The 14,446-nt window shown below is 37.7% G+C and overlaps 1 protein-coding gene and 1 long non-coding RNA gene across 2 annotated transcripts in view; both read left to right on the top strand.

Annotated features, from left to right (window-relative positions):
• The first annotated feature begins 4,368 nt into the window (after nucleotides 1-4,368).
• LOC148971541 (uncharacterized) lies at nucleotides 4,369-10,510 on the top strand. Its single transcript, XR_016146946.1, has 5 exons — nucleotides 4,369-4,547; nucleotides 6,056-6,264; nucleotides 8,429-8,488; nucleotides 8,667-8,758; nucleotides 10,284-10,510. It is a non-coding gene; the product is annotated as an uncharacterized LOC148971541 (long non-coding RNA).
• A 385-nt stretch (nucleotides 10,511-10,895) lies between these two features.
• The window catches only part of LOC120462809 (uncharacterized), a 34,573-nt gene continuing 31,022 nt past the window's right edge, over nucleotides 10,896-14,446 (top strand). The window contains exons 1-2 of the mRNA XM_089121920.1: nucleotides 10,896-11,058; nucleotides 13,589-13,646. The gene's annotated coding sequence lies outside the window, so the exon portion shown is untranslated. The remainder of the gene's footprint in view (nucleotides 11,059-13,588; nucleotides 13,647-14,446) is intronic.

Genomic DNA, 14,446 nt, shown 5'->3' with positions numbered 1-14,446 from the left:
TTTTTACACCTTAAAGGGTAATTCCACCATGAATATGTATGGCAATTTTTAAAATGGGCCTATTTCCCAAAAAAGTGGAGTATCCCTTTAAAAGTGGGTCATATATGTATAGAATAGCATCATACATTTCTAACTTGGGTCCTTCTTGGCCGATAAAAGGCAGACAATGACTTTTTAGTGCTTGTGGATTGTAGACTACAATCCCCATAGTGCATTGAAATGCTCAGCTCTGCAGGCCACTCCCACTACTCCACCCATCAATGTAGACGGGAGTTGAGCTGCACTCTATGCTACCGCCTGGAAATCATTTCGCACAATGAAATCAGATAATGTGCGTTAATATAATATGACGACGTACGATTGTCAAGGCGGCGCCCGCGCCATCAGCCAATGGATTGGCGTGATTCTATATGGGCTATATTATTACTCTGACACGTAATTTTACACGTGAAATGCAGCCAAACCTTGGCGCGTTTTGTCTTCGGCATTTTCATTAATCCCCTCGCGATCAAATGTTCAGGAGTCTCCCGCATATTGATAAGGGCTCCCTGATGCCTGCAAATTAGTTAATCTCCCGGAATCTGAGCACGTGCGAGACAGACATAGACTGTAAAAAATATGGACAAAGCGTCTGTGACGTCACCCATATGTAACCCCTCACACCCGGGTCCTACTCGCCCCGCTCCGAGCGGGCCTCAAACCCGGGTCTCCGGCGTGAGAGTCGGACGCTCTAGCAAGGAGGCTAAAGACTGCAGCCCCTAGCGTCTGTCGCTAGAGCGCCTATTGAGATCGGGGAGTGAGGTTTACTCGCACAGCAACTACTAGCTGGCCTCCGTTACACTCACCCCCCTAAACCTCACTCTCATCCGGGTCACGGCACCAATTTAACCCCTCACACCCGGGTCCTACTCGCCCCGCTCCGAGCGGGCCTCGAACCCGGGTCTCCGGCGTGAGAGTCGGACGCTCCAGCAAGGAGGCTAAAGACTGCAGCCTCTAGCGTCTGTCGCCAGAGCGCCTATTGAGATCGGGGAGTGAGGTTTAATTGCACAGCAACTACTAGCTGGCCTCCGTTACACATAGACTCTCTGAAGAACGGGTTTGAAGCTGTTTATGGGGGGTATGGGCGGCGCCATACTGGAAAATCTTGGAAAATACAAAAGTTTCAGAAAGGATACAGAGGTGGTATGATGTGTTGTGTCAGATCATGGCCGAGACGTCAAATTCACTCGGCGCAGCCCGTTATCAGCTGTCAATCAATGTTAACCGCCCTTATTTGTCATACGTTTTATATCTATATACGATTTAAACTAACGAGTTAGAAAAAAATTCACCCCCCTCACAGTTGTCAGGCACTCGGAACATATTGAAGATTACAATAAAAGTCCATGGGACCAAACTGTAAACATATGAATTTATGCTGTGAAAACGGACATTGTAACATGACGCCTATGGATATTTGCTCCCTTTTGGGACCGGCCTCTAGTGGATTTGAGATGTATTGCAGTTTATCGCACTTCCGGGTAGGCTTCATCTTTCAGATTAGAATGTTGCCGCTTGGAGGCGCGCACGAGGGAGAGAGCGAGAGACTTTGCGTGTGTGCGCCTCATGACAACGAGACTCAGGCACTGACATTTTCGTTCTTGTTCTGGTTATTACCGTTTACGTCGGAACGGTTCCCTATTGGCACTGCGTTTCGGTACCCAACCCTACCCATAATGCATCCGTCTGCGTATTCAGTACCTTCGTCATATTTTTAAAAAAGTTTCTGCCGGGGAAATCAAACACACTGGCACTGATCTGTGATTGGTCTGTTAGCGCATTAGGCCCAACCCCCTATGGGCGGGTTTGAAAGGGTGGGATCTAGTGCTTGTAGTCTTTACAGAAATCCCCCACTCTTAAACTTCCACCTACAATGACGTAAAATGACGTTTTTTGCGTCATTGTAGGAGGAAGTGAAAAAGGTAAATAGCAGATTTCTCTCGTCGTGTTGCATGACCATTCAATAGTATGACTGGAGTTCAAACATAGACTGTAAAAAAAGATGGACGACGCCCCTTCGCTCTTTTCCATCAGAGAGAACTGAAGGCGCCAGTGTCTCGATATGACGCTGACATCTTGGAATTTGAGTCTGCGCACTTGCGTGTTTCGGGACCAGTCATGCGCAGTCGTGAGCAGGAAGTAAAGCCACGAAAAATCAAGGCCGCCCCGCACTTTCATTAAGTGTCCTCTGTCTGCTTTGTTCTTCTCCAATGATGTCTGCTGATTGCAGAACCTCGTTAAAATAAGGTAAACACAACTACTAACCACATAATCAACATTATTAAAAAAAGTCCGCTGGTGCTTCGGTGACTACCTCGGACAGAGAACCTGTCAATCACAGCTGTCAATCATGATGTCAGAGCACCGTTTTTATCATCACATAACTAACTAAAAACAAACTTATTTTAAAAACGAACACTTGAAATTACATCAACGTGATAGAAACTACAGTAAATGACAGAAACTATCTTTGGAAAAAGGATGTGTGAAATGTAATTTAATTGTTTAGTTGGTCTCGCGTCCCATTGAATAACATGGGGAGGCGGGGGTTATGAGCTATACTAGGTCCGGTCACAGGGGGGCGATCGAGACGTTTTGGCTTCACTTTTGAGGGCTTGTGCGGCACGCTTGAGTTCAAACAATGGAATTCTTAACGCAAATGGGTGGAGTGTCCCTTTAAAAGGCAGCAAATGTAGGCAGAGTCGTTGTGCCGAGTGTGTGCAGTGCCGCTCTCAGTAAAATGTGTTTACAGCATGACATGCCACTTTCATTTATCATGCAGGCTGTGCATAAGTGCAGTGTGTGTGTGTGTTTGTTCCTATCTATATGTTTTGTCTTGTGTGACTGTGAAGGGAACAGGGTTTCATCTGTGAATGGCTCTCTTCACATAAACACACACTGACTGACATGAATAATTTGCCAGACATTTAAATTGGCTCTTGCTGCACAAGCTTTCCTAGTTCAGAGATGTTACAGTTGAAAAATTCACTAAAGATCTTTTGTACATTATTCAGCGATACCGGATGTTTCGTGGAAGTAGCCTGTTTATATGCATGAGAATGGGAAACTTTTCTGCTTTGTTCAAATAGGCGGCAAAAATAAGATTTCTTTCTCTATTTTGCTATAGCTGACTGAAATCACTAGTCGCTTGGAGTTCAAACGGAAAATGCATAAATGTTTACAAATCAAATCCAAACCACAGACATGTGTAGAATGAAGTCTGATTAAAATATCGCATATTTGTTGCTAATACTAATATTTTGATGCATGGTCCACTTTAGACATTAATACTAACTATAAGTAAGTTTGCATTTGCATGTCAAGCGCATGTTTAATAACACTTTATTCTGATGCGCCTCAAAAGACTAACTTTACAAGTACAACTACTAACCTACAGTCTACTGATACTCTAATGAGAGTTTTTGGCATGTAGTTGCAAAGTTACTTATAGTTAGTAGAATGTCGTCACTGTAAAAATGAATGCACTTTACCAAAAAAAAAAAAAAAAGTAAATTGAAGTCACCATTATCGTGATCGGTGTTTGTTTTAAAATGATGGTTTTCTCCTTCAGTGACTCTGCTTGTTAACATCAGGTGTCTTCAATGTTGGCAATATAAAATAATAAGTTCTCAATTAATCTTTGACGTCTGTCTGTTAGTGAGATGTTTTTGTTATGTTTTTTGGTGTAAACTTTACTCATGGTTAACTTTTAAGGAATAATCTGATTAATTATTACTCAATTCTAATTTGTTGGATTTAATTAATAATATTGTTTGTAATCTGTTGCCACAATTTTATTGATTAGATAAAGCATATTAATTTTTACAGTGTGAAGTGGACTATGGAAATAAAGTGTTTATTGTATGAATGAATGTCTTGTTTGGTTTTGGCTTACATAAACTTAGCTATATAGTACTACTGTAAATGTAATGTACTACTGTAATGTTTTTTTCTGTTTGTTTGTTTTTCTTGTGTATTTGTTATTTGGTTTTTGGTTTTTGCTATTTGTTATGTTAAATTCCAGCTGCTGTAAGGTCAATTTTTTATTTGATTCTAGAATCGAGGACCCCCTCGAAAACGAGATGGCTCATCTCAAGGGGCTATTCCTCTTTAATAAATAGATAAAGCATATTAATTTTTACAGTGTGAAGTGGACTATGGAAATAAAGTGTTTATTGTATTTCTTTAATACAGATGTATTTGGCCTCTTGTATGCATCTGCTGTCACTCCAGATTTGAAAGGTTTTATATTATGTTTTACAGTAGTTGATGTGTGTGACTCTATCACAGTCTCCGTGTTTGTTTGGTTCTCTCTCGATATTCAGTGAGTAATGAAGAAGGTGAAGTGATTCCCAGTCCTTGAGAAGGACTTTAAAGAACAAACAAACAAACAAACAGAAGCCAGTGGAGCGCAGTCCGGGTGGAGGATGCGGGTCGGCCCTTTTAATCTCTCCTCTTCCACTTCCTTTCTGAGAGGTGTTACCAAGGCAACCGTCGGCACACTCCAGGTTAGTGATTAAGGATGCAAATCTGAATCTGCGAGTGTGTTTACTGGCCAGCGCAGGTCTGAGGAGTCCTTTATAATGCGATCATAGGTGTATGAAAGATCACGGTCCTCGGGGACTGGGGCTGGAGGCGAGTGCTGAGCTTGCGTTTTCATCGCGTCCTTGAGTCTTTCTGCTACAGCGGACTGCACTTTCTAAACACTTCAGTGCCTCTTTGCTTAAAGCATCTGCAAAATGAGATGATTTTGAATCCGTTGCACATGATATTAAAGGAAAGTTTTCTCATTTAACACGCCATGCTCTGTGGCTTCCCATCCCGGAAGAGGAGAAACTATCAAATTAAGCATTAATCATTCATATTTCTACATAAGTCAAAGTTTGCTCTTTTATCACGTTTGAGAGAGCTTGTTTTACTACGTAACTACAATCACGAGAATGTTAGTTTGCATGCTTGTTGAATCGGACAATCGATTTAGATTGCTAGCAGCTTATTGTTTTAAAGAACACAAGACTTTCAAATTTCATCATTTGTATGATATATTTCAAAAAGAAGATGAACAGAATTTGGTGACACTACTTAAAACCTTTGTTTAATGCATTAGAAAGATATTCATTATGTACGTTATGATGCAATAGATATTTTCATAAATAATTTGTAACCAAAGTTAAAATGCATTATAATATTTGCAGATTCTAAAATTGGTTGTTTGTCATTTGATTTAATGCACTATACTTTCTTCAATGGATTGATTATAATGTATTATAACTGTGGTTTTAATTATTCATGAGACCATACAATGCATTATAAGGTGCATTACACAAGTAATGCATTAAAATACTTTTCTAATGTATTATATATACAAAGGCTTTATTATTTAAAGTGTTACAGTGATTTTTTTAATTTTTTTATTGTTGTGCTTGTTGATGGATGTGTGTTAGTTAACTTTATTAAAATAAAAGTCAATATTTAAATTTGATTTATTGATTTAAATTTAAAACAAAATTTTAAAAATGACAGAGTACACTCTAAAAATTGCTGGGTTGTTTTAACCCAACTTTGGGTCAAATATGGACAAACCCAAACATTGGGTTAAAAAAAAGGAAAATTACTAAAATTTAACCAAATAACTGGGTTTGTCCATATTTGACCCAAAGTTGTGTTAAAACAACCCAGCGATTTATTTTTAGAGTGTACATTTACATATGATGGACAAATTTTGGGACAAATTACCAAAAAAAAAATACTACACTCTAAAAAATGCTGGGTTGTTTTAACCCAATTTTGGGTCAAATATGGACAAACCCGAAATGTTGGGTTAAAAATGTAATGTAAAAATTTAACCCAACGGCTGGGTTAGTCCATATTTGACCCAAAGTTGGGTTAAAACAACCCAGCATTTTTTAGAGTGTAACAGTATTTAATCAAACTCAAATCTCAAAAAGGCTATAAGCATTTCCTCTGTACAAACTCTCGTCTCACATTAACATTCACCTGTATTTCTGAATAATAGAGTTACAGTCAACCGGGAGCGATTCCTGTCCTTAAGACTGGATCTTCTGTTCAAGAGTGAGCCGGAAGGAAGAGCTTGAAAAAATACTTGGGAAGTCATTTCAGAAGTGGATTAAGTCTCTCTCTGACTGCAGACACACCAGGACAGAGATGTTCATTCCTCCACCGGCTGATTAAAGGAATCCCACACTTGCATCATTAAAACCACAGGTAATTCCAGAGCAATTAACACACCGCTGAGCGTTGCTATGGTGACTGGCAGACACAAGACATAAAGATGAGAGCTGAGATACAGATCAAGTAACTGTCATCTCTCTGTCTCACACACACACACACACACCGCCCTCCTTCACTCCACAGTAGTTCAAAATCTTAGTTAAAACGTTGACTGTTGCACGATTTATTGTAACCTAACGTTAACAGCTGTTTGTGCTGCTAAGAAAATTGCACAGCAAAGGTTTTTGATCATTTAGATGCTGATGTAGTGCGGGGTAAACTGTGCCAGTTTTTACTGTAGTTGTCCTCCATGGAGAGGAAATTAGACTAAAATGAATGCTAATGTAAAATTAATGCTCCCTAAATGTTTGCCATCAAATGAAATGAGAGGAAATAATCTTGGCCGATGATGAAACCTGCTTCTGAAACACCTAAAGTGTGTCCTGTTGATGGGGAAGTTAAATCATTATGGAATATGTGGATGATTTATGTTTCAAATAAACATGAAAATTAGTCAGACTAATGCATAACCCTGTTTAATTAGCTGCAGATTATGAATATCTTCATAAAAACCAGCCAGAAAAAATTAGAACGTTCATAATAATTTTGTTTTTTACTTCTTTTTATGTATTTTCAATAGTATTTGTTATAATAGTGGCATAGCACGGGCTATGATGTTGTGCAAAATACTTTATTTATAATTTATGCACTGAAAAAAAATTGTTAGTCTTTTAGGAAGATTATTGATGTGTTTTACCATGTTTTAGAAATGTTCTCCTTTAAAATTTCACATTTAAGTCAGTGATATTTACAAGCATTTTCTGGGTGTAAAATGTTTGAGAGGAAATCCTACACTGTTTTTATTCTGTGGTTCATTAATCAAATACTAAGTAGGGTTGGGTATCGAGAATCGAGTTTTCCCGGAATCCTTCAAAAGTTAAAATTTCGCTTCCTAGTTTCGATATTCACAGTCCGCCGAGCGGAAGAAGAAACCGCTGAACAACACCAACGAAGAAGCGTCTACCGGAAGTGTTGGCATAACCGCGCGAGTCGAACATGAGTAGCTTACGTCGGCGGTCCAAAGTGTGGCTTCACTTTTCTAAAAATAACGAAATCTCGGCAAAATTTGTGACAAAAGGAGTATTTGTGACAGAAGGAGTATTTCCTTCAGAAAGGATTATTTCTTTCCGAAAGACCATTGGTTAGCAAGGTTAGCTAAACTTTTTTGACCCTGCCTCTTAGAAGAATCGGAATCGAGAATCGTTAGGAACCGGAATCGAAACAAGGAATCGGAATCGGAATCAGAATCGTTCAAATTCAAACGATACCCAACCTTAATACTAAGTGACATGAATTCAGTTCACCACATGTGTGATGTACATTTTTGGACCTGGATACATTTGCTTTGATATTAAATGAATTGTGTCATGCAAAACGGGGCTAGAAATTGCATCTACAGGGGTCAATTTGACTAGTTTGGCTACTTCAGCAGTTAGGCCCTGTTGGTAACTACTGTACACCATCCTGGGGCAGAAAGCATCTATTTCCATTGATGGCCATTCGTAACTTGTTGACTAGCTTTTTTACAGTTTGTACTCAGAAAAAAAGGTGGTGCAGTCCCATTTCAAAAGATACACCTTTATACCTTCATTAGCCTTCTATAGGTGCATATTAGAGTACTTAAATGGGTATAAGGGGGTGACACAGTTTACCCACAACCAATCTTACTTCAGAATCCCCCCTTACCTGAATGTAGACGTCTTGTCCCCTTCAAAACCGACCAGAGACAGTTTGCTCGGCAAATGAGAGGACGTAACGAATCTCCTGACACAAGCGTCTGGACATCTGACATTATACCGATCTGAACTCAGCAGCATCTAATTGACCTTTGAAGAGCAGAATCCATTCCCGACATGCAGCCATCAGACTCATGCATCTGTTAATCTAACGTTAATTACTGGCCAAAGTTGCAAAATAATGAGAACATTTTAAAAAAAGGATGAGAGATAAAAGCTCTTGACAGTGGCTCACTTATTAGAGCCATTTGCAGATAAGGCAGTATTTCTCATTGTGCTGATGACGCGTTTCTCTAAAAATGTGTTGAAGTGTCTCTCTGAATATCCCAATTAATTCAACGTTTACTGGTTGTATTTTGAAGTGATGAAGGTCCCCACTGTCCTTGAAGTGTGCCTGTTTGATCTCTACACCCTTCAGTAGAGTAAGTATCAATAACTCTCATCTGTCATGTTTTCTCTGTGATCACGGCATTTCCTAATAGTCAGACTACGACTCATCTGAGCTTAAAGCAGGGAAGCGGTGAAGCCCGCGAGTCAAGAGCCCTGGATAAATGTTAAGGGAAATCATGAATCATCCTTTGATGTGTTTCTCCCGCTCAGACCCCGGCTGCCTTTGCCTGGAGAAGTGGCCTGAAAAACACCAGCACTTCAGATATGGAGTAACACCGACTCCATCTGGTGACTCACTGCAGGTACACTTAATCAAAATGACAAAAACAAGTTACTCCGGTTAATAGATCAGATGAATTTCAGCCAAAAGATATCCTGTTTTGTCTGGTGTCCAAAACTACACTGTAAAAAATAACCGTGATTTTAACGGTAAAATACTGTAAAAATGCTACAGTGCAAAACTGTTAATTGGTAAACAGAAAGTTTCCTTACTATACACGGTAAATAACTGTGATATAATAACATAATAATTAAATTAATTAAACATAATATAATAATTACAGTAAAATGCCGTTAAATTTACAGTTTTTGAAAGTGAAAAAGAACAAATCATTGTATAATTTACAGTGAAAAAACGTAAATTGACATTCCCCTAATTCCCTCTGTGACACTTCACATTTTATGTATTTTTGTTGAAATAACTATGGTTCCTCTTAGTTTTATTGTTTTTTTTTTAATCAGTTATGTACATTAGGGTTATATGTTACATTTAATGTTGTTAAATTAATGTTTATTGCATTTTTTTAATTTCATGCGTGTTACCATGATGGTGCTTAATGTTTGTGTGAATGACATTGTGCAGCTCCTTTAATTAAGTATTGCTCCATACAAGTATTAATAACTTGTGATGAGCTGTGATTGCTCATGTAATTCTCATCATTGCTGTGATGATTGTTGGTTGTCAGTGTATTACAATGGTCTAAAACAGATATCAATACATCAATAAGTTGGTAAATCCACATTTTATCAGAAAATAAATTACGGTTTATTACTGTAAATTTTAAGTTAAGTCTGTAAAACCATTAACGTTCCTACCGTATTTTTAACGGTAAAGTTCTGGCAACCACAGCTGCCGTTTTTTTACCGTAAAATTTATGGTTTATTTTTTACAGTGCAGTAAAACTGTCTAGTACCCAAAACTCAATGAAATATTTACAGCTTACATGTTTTTCCTATTTGTAGTGGAGATGAGTGGTACCCGGTGGGGTCTTCTGCTGTTGTAGCCCATCCGCCTCAAGGTTGTGTGTGTTGTGGCTTCACAAATGCTTTCCTGCATACCTCGGTTGTAACGAGTGGTTATTTCAGTCAGAGTTGCTCTTCTATCGGACTATGCGACACACCGAAGCAGTTCGTTTATATCTATGGACCATGGCAGCCGACGCGAAGTTACCTTTTGATACAGCCTAATGTTTGATATTAAACACATCAGCTCAACTGATTTGCATAAGGGAGATTTAAAGGGTTAGTTCACCCAAAAATGAAAATTCTGTCAGTATTTACTCACCCTCATGTGGTTTAACTTTCTATCAGTTTGTTCATGATGCTTTTATGAATTGCCTTTTCAATTGAAAGGTAATTAAAGTTTGTCCATGGAATAAAGATAATTGTACACGTTTTGTAACGTATGCAGTAGATCAGGTTTGTCAAGAATAAGTTTCCATTCCTTGTTGACGTGGAAGTGTGTGTGTGTGTGTTTTCTTTTTAAAATAATTTTAAGCACGAATGTTTATTTGGAAATATGTACATGTAAGTGATTGTACTCAACAGGAATGGGAAATCCCCTTTTCTCTCTCAAGCAGAAATACTCACACAACACACACATGCATCTGAGTGCACAGGTACTTATGCACACAATCTTTTGTTTATGTAATCTCTCCAAAGTCGTAATGGTTTTACACAGAGCTAATGATATTTTAGATCCTCTAACCTAACCCAACCTCTACTTCTGTAGATACACAACCCTCACACACCATTTCTCTGCTATAACAGTTTATTTCTGAAACATTTAGATTTATTTAATGAAATATTTAAGCATTATATATATATATATATATATATATATATATGTATATATATGTCTAACGTCTTTTTAGTATTTTGACATGATTTCAAAACAAAAGTGAAAACAGTTTCGAGCACATACAGACTTTCATAACCATTTGTTTTGGTTACCTTTCAAAAAAACAATTGTGTTTATGGTAAAACACATTCAGTCATTTAATCTCTCTTCCCGAACTGGGGAATAAAATCCATGTGCATTTAATGTCACAAAAAGTTGTATTATTCAACTAATAAATAGATGACAAGTATACATTGTCATTACTGTTCTTTGAGTAAGCTCAAGGGATACAGACAATCTCAGATTCTTGACTTGTAAATCTAATATCTAAATGTCACATTATATCTGCAGTGTATGACAGCGTGTTTTTGTTTTTTTGTTTTTTCATTCCTGATTTTCCTCTTAAGCACGTGCCCAAACATATAAAATCAGTCAACTTCCTGCTAATCCACATCAGGTAGAAGCAGTCAAATCAAATCAGAGGTAAGTCAAATCTCTCTCTTTAATTTACCGTCATTATTTTTATTTCAATACATTCTAATTTGAGAATATAGTTTAGAACTTATGTAATATAGTAAAATATGATATAGTTTATAATATAGTAAATATATAAATGGACAAATTTGAAACCGACAAAAGTAAATGGAATCCATCATTGTTTAACCTGTTTATATAATGATACATGCACTTTTACAAGTTGATTGTACCAAAATGTGTGTTGGCAGTTCCTGTACACAACGATCATAAAATGATAAAAATCCATCCCGTGTTTTTATTTTATTTTTATTTTTTATTTTTTTTCCCCTTTCTCTCTTTATATGTTTTCCCGTCTGACCATTGTTTGTGACATCACACGGTCGGACACCCCTCCCACGATTGTTGATTGACAGCAGCGTTTAAACACAGACCTCCTGGCTAGGTCATTGTTGATATGCTGGAGCACTGTCTATGAGCAGAATGGTGTCTAAGCGATTGTGTTGTTCTGTTCTTGGGTGCAATAAGGAACACAGCAGTCATTTTAATGTTCCTAAATCCGAACCGCTGAAGACGCAGTGGCTGAGTTTTATTTTCGAAGGGAATATTCCCCACGAGCAACGTCAATGGTTTCATGTTTGCGCGAATCATTTCTCACCAGACTGCTTAATAAATGAGGAAAGCTGGTTTTGTAAAGAAGCTGCTCCTGAATTAAAGTCCCTGTAAAGGCAATTCTACAAAAAAGTTCTAAACACATTATAAATGTTACATATGTATTGCTAAAACATATTAAAAGACTGTGAACTGTGAAGTACTGAAAGGTGGAGTTTGATCGTTAAACTTTTTTTCACCATTGCAATTTTACGGATTGTTTGGGCGGGCTAAAACAGGGCACAATGATGATGCCCTGGAGCCCATGAGCCCCTGGACACGCCCATATTTGATTTGATGAGTCTGATCTCTCCCCTAACACACAATAACACTCCCCGCGCACATTCGCATTCACCGCTCAATCGCGAGTGACTGTCAGTTCAACTACAGCTGAGCCTACAGTTTTATGCCTTCAACACAGGAATGCATGGGCTACTACCTGGATGCGATCATGTACAAAACAGATCGGTATCTTCATTTAAATTCCCTAAAAACGATCACATCAAGAAGAGGTTTTTAGAGAGCCAACCTTGATGAAGAGCTGAGGATCACCGCTAACACCCGCCTGATCATTTTACACTGGATAGTTTTATAAACTTTCCTCAGAGACAACTGGGATTCACTGAATAGGGCCGAAACGACTATCTCCTCCCTGCCTCAGTGTTCATCCTCCCATCCCGAAAGCAGTTTCACCTAATATCACCGTTTCCCGCCAGTGGGCGTGGTTTCAGCGCAGCCAGCGGACACGCCCCCAGCGTTTGAGAACAGAGATAACTGCTCATTTTTTCAAGATTTTGATAGCTTATTTTATAGGGCTGGGTAATAAATATCGATTTCTCGATATTAATCGATTCTCATTTTTACGAACCGATATCGATTCTTAAATCTCAAGAATCGATTAGTCATCCTGTTTCATTTGAATGAATGGGACATTGTATCGCGGCTGCGCGCGTCCAAAAAATCGCAATAATCTTTGTCCTTTGTTACTATTGATATGAAACAAAGTCTCAATTTTCAAATTACATCCATTTTCTTTAGAAATTCAAAAACATAAATAGCGTTTAGGCGCTGTGGCGTGAGATCACTGTGGCGCAGCTCAAGAGAAGCAGCAGTGCTGATCTCTCTTCCGGCTTAATAATACCAGTTACAGCGCCAAATAAACATGAGTGAACATCTGAAAGTGTGTTAAAAGATAGAGTACAACTTATCGAAATCCGTATCATGTCACATTGATTCGCTCAATCAGTGTTTCAACCGTGGAAAGACGTCAGTTAAACAGCTTGTAATCAATGTATCATCATATTTACCTCAGAAAACCCACATAAACTCGTTAGTCAGCTAGAAAAAAATAACTTAAGCATTTTGCTAAATATAAATACACCATATTACATATGCATTATAATCTTAATGTTCTTCAATATTTAATGCATATTTGAATATGGCAAGTTTTTATGACAGCCACCATTTAAATGTTTATATTTCATATAATCTTCTTATTATAAAAATAAATAAAAGAGTAATTTAAGTGTTTGTATAGCTAAAAAACAGTTCATTATTACCTTCATATTAGGCTAATGAAGCCTTGTAGGCTACAACTAGACTCCCATAGTTTACAGCATTAGTTGAGAGATTTGATTTCCTTGAGAAAAATAGCCATTTATTGTAACTGATATCCAAAATAATCGATATTGAATCGAATCGAAATTGAATCGAATTGCAAGCTTGTGAATCGAAATTGAATCGAATTGTGAAATTTGTCTCAATACTCAGCCCTATTATTTTATGTACTTGCCGGCTTTTTTTTATCATTCAAATTTGGCTGGGTGGCTAATAACACATTTTTCTGTGGTGTGACAAACTCAGAACACATACTTAATTTTGACTTTAGAGGGACTTTAAAGGATCGGTACTATTCGTGTTCCTGCTGAACATCCATAAGAACTGAAGTGAGTGTAACGTTTTATTAACCTTTATATGAATCTTTGCAAATCGCTTGCACGCTTCACGATGTCGATGAATCCGTCGGGTTTACACTCAGGGTATATTACGGCATGTTTTCTATGTACTAGTCTGACGTTCTTCTCAATATAATTAATAATCCCACGTTTATAATGAACATCGCGCTATGGTTATTGTGTTACAAACGGTGTACGCACAGAACAGAGGGGCGGGGTGAGCAGAGCTCATTATCATTTAAAGGCATATGCTCTGAAACGGTGTGCTGAAAACAGAGCTGTTTTTGACCAGGTAAAATAAGTGTTTTCTTATAAAACTAATGAGAATTTTTAATTTAAGTATATTACAAACTTTTAATTTAGACCCTAAATAATCATATTATCTTGTACAAAATGGCATTATATGACCCCTTTAACTAAGCTTCACCAGAGCGTGGATGCACTGAGGCGTTTTTTTTGTTTAAATAGTTCAAAGTTACTATCAGATTTAATATTATTACCTTGACAAACTATACATAATTAAAAAAATCTAAGATTCAAGTTTCAGTATTTGACCACTATTGTATTCTGAGAAACTTATAGTGACAGTTATGTCTTAATCTGCGCCAAGAGTTATGTAATTAAACGATAATCGATACCTTTAATATAAATTATGAGCGTCAGCCGCTCCCATTTAGAGAAAAAACTCCTGTGGTGTCGTCATGACAGCGCTTGACAAAACAACGTCCCTTCTTTTTACTTAGTAAATGCCCCCAGTACTAGCATTATACGCTAAACAGTTTTTAGAGATA

The sequence above is a fragment of the Pimephales promelas genome, chromosome 17 (assembly GCF_988280905.1).
Source record: "Pimephales promelas chromosome 17, fPimPro1.hap1.1, whole genome shotgun sequence".
Classification (NCBI taxonomy): domain Eukaryota; kingdom Metazoa; phylum Chordata; class Actinopteri; order Cypriniformes; family Leuciscidae; genus Pimephales; species Pimephales promelas.
Note: the sequence above shows the minus strand (reverse complement) of the source record. Positions and strands in the feature narration are given on the sequence as shown.